Below are 5677 nucleotides of genomic sequence, written 5' to 3' on the forward strand. Positions count from 1 at the left end.
GAGAGCGTGAGCGCCCTCGTCTCCTGTTTGACTGGGCGAGCCCTCGAGTGGGCCAACGCAGTGTGGAATGGTCCGGACTCGGCGAGGGATAATTACCCCGAGTTCACCCGCCGATTCCGAGCTGTGTTTGACCATCCACCAGAGGGTCGGGCGGCAGGTGAACGGCTGTTCCACCTGCGTCAGGAGACGAGGAGCGTGCAGGACTTTGCCCTGGAGTTCAGGACCTTGGCCGCAGGAGCAGGGTGGAATGACAGGGCCCTGATAGATCATTTCCGATGCAGTCTCAGGGAGGACGTCCGCAGGGAGCTAGCATGTCGGGACACCACCCTCACACTGGATGAACTCATTGACTTGGCTATCCGTCTCGACAACCTGCTGGCTGCCCACGGGCATTCGGATCAGGTCCTGTCGTTTCCACTTCCCAGCGTCCTCCTGCACCAGTTGTGGTCGGCGAGGGCACACGGCCGACCGGTGCTGGAGGAACTCTTCTGGGAGGGCAGGCGGAGCACTACTCGATCACCCCAGGTGAGTAAGCACCAGACTCACCCAGAGCTTCCTGTCGGTCATATGTATGTGTTAACTTCTTTCCCTGGGTTTCTTCCCTCTCTACAGCATAAGGCGCTAGTCGATTCAGGTGCAGCTGGGAATTTCATGGATCGTGGGCTCGCGTTAAAGCTAGGGATTCCCCTGGTGTCGTTAGACCTACCTTTCCCCATGCACTCCTTAGATAGCCGACCATTAGGGTCAGGAGTAGTTAGGGAGGCTACGGTGCCGCTGGACATGGTAACGCAGGGGGATCATAAGGAGCAGATTAGTCTGTTCCTTATAGATTCACCTGCGTTTCCAGTGGTGTTGGGAATTCCCTGGCTAGTTCAACACAACCCGGTGATTTCCTGGCGACAGGGGGCTCTTAAGGGGTGGTCAGAGGAGTGTTCAGGCAGGTGTATAGGAGTTGCCGTTGGTGCGACTACGGTGGAGAGTCCAGACCAGGTTTCCACCGTGCGCATTCCCTCTGAATATGCCGATTTGGCTATCGCCTTCAGTAAAAAGAGGGCGACCCAATTACCACCCCATCGTCGAGAGGACTGCACGATAAACCTTCTGGAGAACGCTGCACTTCCTAGGAGTCACGTGTATCCCTTGTCCCAGGAGGAGACAGTAGCGATGGAAACATATGTTGCTGAAGCGCTGGGACAGGGGTACATTCGGCCCTCCGCATCACCCGTCTCCTCAAGCTTCTTTTTTGTGAAGAAGAAGGATGGAGGTCTGCGTCCGTGCATTGATTATAGAGGTCTAAATTCCATCACAGTGGGGTTTAGTTACCCACTACCTCTCATCGCTGAGGCGGTGGAATCATTTCACGGGGCGCGCTTCTTCACAAAACTGGACCTGAGGAGTGCGTATAATCTGGTACGTATCCGGGGAGGAGATGAGTGGAAAACCGCATTTAGTACTACATCTGGTCATTATGAGTACCGCGTCATGCCATATGGGTTGAAGAATGCTCCAGCCGTCTTCCAATCCTTCGTAGATGAGATTCTCCGAGACCTGCTCGGGCAGGGAGTGGTAGTGTACATCGATGACATCTTGATCTATTCTGCCACACGCGCGGCGCATGTGTCTCTGGTGCGTAAGGTACTTGGGGGACTGCTGGAGCATGACCTGTATTGCAAGGCGGAGAAATGTGAGTTTTTCAAACAGGCCGTTTCCTTCCTGGGTTATCGTATTTCCACCTCCGTGGTGGTGATGGAGGATGACCGCGTTACAGCCGTGCGTAATTGGCTGACTCCGACCACGGTGAAAGAAGCGCAGCGGTTTTTAGGGTTTGCCAATTACTACCGGAGGTTTATCCGGGGTTTTGGTCAGGTGGCTGCTCCCATCACCTCACTGCTGAAGGGAGGACCGGTGCGCTTGCGTTGGTCAGCAGAGGCGGGCAGAGCTTTCAGTCGTTTGAAGGAGCTGTTCACCAATGCGCCCGTGTTAGCGCATCCGGACCCCTCTTTAGCGTTCATAGTGGAGGTGGACGCGTCCGAGGCGGGGGTCGGGGGCGTGCTGTCCCAGCGCTCTGGTGTGCCACCCAAGCTCCGCCCTTGTGCCTTCTTTTCGAGGAAGCTCGGTCCAGCGGAGCGAAACTATGACGTGGGGGACCGGGAGTTGTTAGCTGTAGTCAAGGCTCTGAAGGTCTGGAGACATTGGCTTGAGGGGGCGAAACACCCTTTTCTCATCTGGACTGACCATCGTAATCTCGAGTATATCCGGGCAGCGAGGAGACTAAATCCACGTCAGGCTAGATGGGCCATGTTTTTCACCAGGTTTCGCTTTACCATCTCAGGCTCCCAAAACACCAAAGCTGACGCGCTGTCCCGCCTCTATGATACCGAGGAGCTGTCCGTTGAGCCAACTACCATCATTCCACCTTCATGTCTCGTGACACCGGTGGTATGGGAGGTGGACGCGGAGATAGAGAGGGCCTCACGGTTAGAGCCGGCCCCCCCTAACTGTCCAGCGGGGACTCAGTACGTGCCGAGGGGGGTCCGGGATAAGCTGATCCGGTGGGCTCATACTCTCCCCTCCTCGGGTCATCCTGGCATCGAGAGGACAGTGCGGAGTCTTAGAGGGAGATACTGGTGGCCCACGCTGGCTAATGACGTGAGATTTTATGTCTCCTCCTGCTCAGTGTGCGTTCAGAGCAAGGCTCCTCGGCACCTGCCTAGAGGGAAGTTACAACCCCTCCCCGTTCCACAACGGCCGTGGACACACTTATCGGTGGACTTTCTTACCGACCTTCCCCCGTCCCAGGGAAGTACTTCGATCCTGGTCGTTGTGGATCGGTTTTCTAAGTCCTGTCGTCCCATCCCGTTGCCCGGTCTCCCTACGGCCCTGCAGACTGCGGAGGCCTTGTTTACCCATGTCTTCCGGCACTATGGGGTGCCTGAGGACATCGTTTCTGATCGGGGTCCCCAATTCACGTCCAGAGTGTGGAGGGCGTTTATGGAGAGACTGGGGGTCTCGGTCAGCTTAACCTCAGGTTTTCACCCTGAGAGTAATGGGCAGGTGGAGCGCGTAAACCAGGATGTGGGCAGGTTTCTGCGGTCCTATTGCCGGGACCGGCCTGGTGAGTGGGCACGGTATGTTCCTTGGGCTGAACTCGCTCAGAACTCCCTACGCCACTCCTCAACTAACTTGTCCCCTTTTGAGTGTGTGTTAGGTTACCAACCGGTCCTAGCCCCATGGCATCAGAGCCAGACCGAGGCTCCTGCGGTTGAGGAATGGGTACAGCGCTCCAAGGACACCTGGAAAGCCGTCCAGGACTCGCTAAAGTTAGCGGGAGAACGGCAGAAGAGGAGCGCTGACCAGCACCGCAGTGAGGCCCCCGTGTTTACACCGGGGGACAGGGTCTGGCTCTCGACCCGAAACCTGCCCCTCCGCCTGCCCTGTTGGAAGCTGGGGCCGCAGTGTGTGGGGCCGTTCAAAGTCCTGAGGAGAATAAACGAGGTGTGTTACAGGTTACAACTTCCTAGGTATTACCGTATTAACCCCTCGTTTCATGTGTCTCTCCTCAGGCCGGAGGTGGTTGTCCCCTGCAAGAAGGTGAGGTACCTGAGGTCCCTCCGCCCCCTCTGGACATCGAGGGGTCCCCGGCGTACACGGTTCGTGGCATTCTGGATTTGAGACGCCGGGTGGGGGGCCTACAGTACCTCGTGGACTGGGAGGGGTACGGTCCGGAGGAGAGATGCTGGTTTCCGGTGGGGGACATTTTGGGCCCTTCTCTCCTGAGAGATTTCCACCGCCTCCACCCGGATCGCCCGGCGCCTCGTCCTCCGGGTCGTCCTCGAGGCCGGTTGCGGCGCACTGCGGGAGCCGCGCGTCGGGGGGGGGGGGATCCTGTCACGACTTCCGCCGAAGTTGGCTCCCCTGCCTGTTCGGGCGGGGCTCGGCGGTCGTCGTCACCGTCCTACTAGCCGCTACCGATCCCTTTTTCGTTTGTCTGTTGGTTTTGTCTTATTAGTTTCACCTGTGTGTATTTTTGTTTAATGAGCTTCCCTATATGTAGTAGTTTGTCCCGCCCTTGTTTTGTGCGGGATTGTTTTTTGTTACTCTGTTGGATGTGGTTTTCATGTGTGTATTCTCCGGACTGTTTTGTCCTGTGTTTGGGCTGGTCCGTTATATGGCGTGACCGTTTTTTTGGCCGGAGAATAAATCACGATATACTGAACCCTGCTCTCTGCGCCTGATTCCAACCCACCGCTCCTAGTATCCCGTGAAAACATGTTTCATTTTAAAACATTTTTCTTACAAAGGAGTTGTTTAATCTAACTGCTTAACTATTTATCTGTACATGGAATTGTATTATTTTTTAAATTTCATTTACAATTTCTTTTACAATCTTTAAAGAAAAATGCCACGGGCATTATCTGATGTGTGGAGACATTTCACTGCAGGAAAAGCTGTGTACATTTGCAAATAATGTGCCAAATCATATGTGAAGAATCCAACAAAGACGCAGAATCATCTGGTCAAGTGCATAAAGTTCCCTCAGCGCTCACAACAAGCAACATCTGACAAAAGTCCCTCTACTTCTATTCAAGGTGAAAATGATGAATCAGACACCTTATCGATAGCAACAGCTCATGGTCCTACTGGAATCAGAAGTTTTTTTGACTCAATGAAGGAACGTAGTCAGAGAAATGCTGATGAATGTCTTGCTCGAGCTGTGTATGCAACTGGTTCACCTCTGAAGCTCACAGGCAACGTGTATTGGATGAGATTTCTGAATGTTCTTCGCCCAGCATACACCCCTCCAACCAGACATGCTTTATCTACTCATTTGCTGGATGCAGAGTTCAACAGAGTTCAAGTGAAGGTCAAGCAAATCATAGAGAAAGCAGACTTTATTGCAATCATCTCTGATGGTTGGTCTAATGTTCGTGGGCAAGGAATAATTAACGACATCATCTCCACACCTCAACCAGTATTCTACAAGAGCACAGACACAAGGGACAACAGACCCACCGGTCTCTTCATTGCAGATGAGCTGAAGGTAGTCATCAATGACCATGGACCACAGAAGGTATTTGCACTGGTGACAGACAATTCTGCGAACATGAAGGCTGCTTGGTCTAAAGTGGATGAGTCCTAGCCTCACATCACACCCATTGGCTGTCCTGCTCATGCATTGAATCTGCTCCTCAAGGACATCATGGTACTGAAAACAATCTACAAGAGAGCCAATGACATGCTTAGGTATGTGAAGGGTCATCAACTTATAGCAGCAATCTACCTCACCAAGCAAAGTGAGAAGAATAAGAGCACCACATTGAAGCTGCCCAGCAACACCCGTTGGGGTGGTGTTGTCATCATGTTTGTCTCCTGGAGGGGAAGGAGTCTCTCCAAGAAATGGCCATATCACAGTCTGCCAATATGGACAACCCCATCAAGAGGATCCTCCTGGATGATGTATTTTGGGAGATAGTGGTAAGCAACCTGAAACTCCTGAAACCTATAGCAGTAGCCATTGCATTGGGGGAGACAATGCCATCCTGTCTGATGTTCAGACTCTGCTTGCAGATGTAAGAGAAGAAATCCGTACTGCCCTTCCCACTTCACTGTTGCTCCAAGCAGAGGAAACTTCTGCCTGAAGCCCATACATGCCGCAGCGTACATGTTGGACCCCAAA

The sequence above is a fragment of the Oncorhynchus kisutch genome, linkage group LG6, assembly GCF_002021735.2.
Source record: "Oncorhynchus kisutch isolate 150728-3 linkage group LG6, Okis_V2, whole genome shotgun sequence".
Taxonomy (NCBI): Eukaryota; Metazoa; Chordata; class Actinopteri; order Salmoniformes; family Salmonidae; genus Oncorhynchus; species Oncorhynchus kisutch.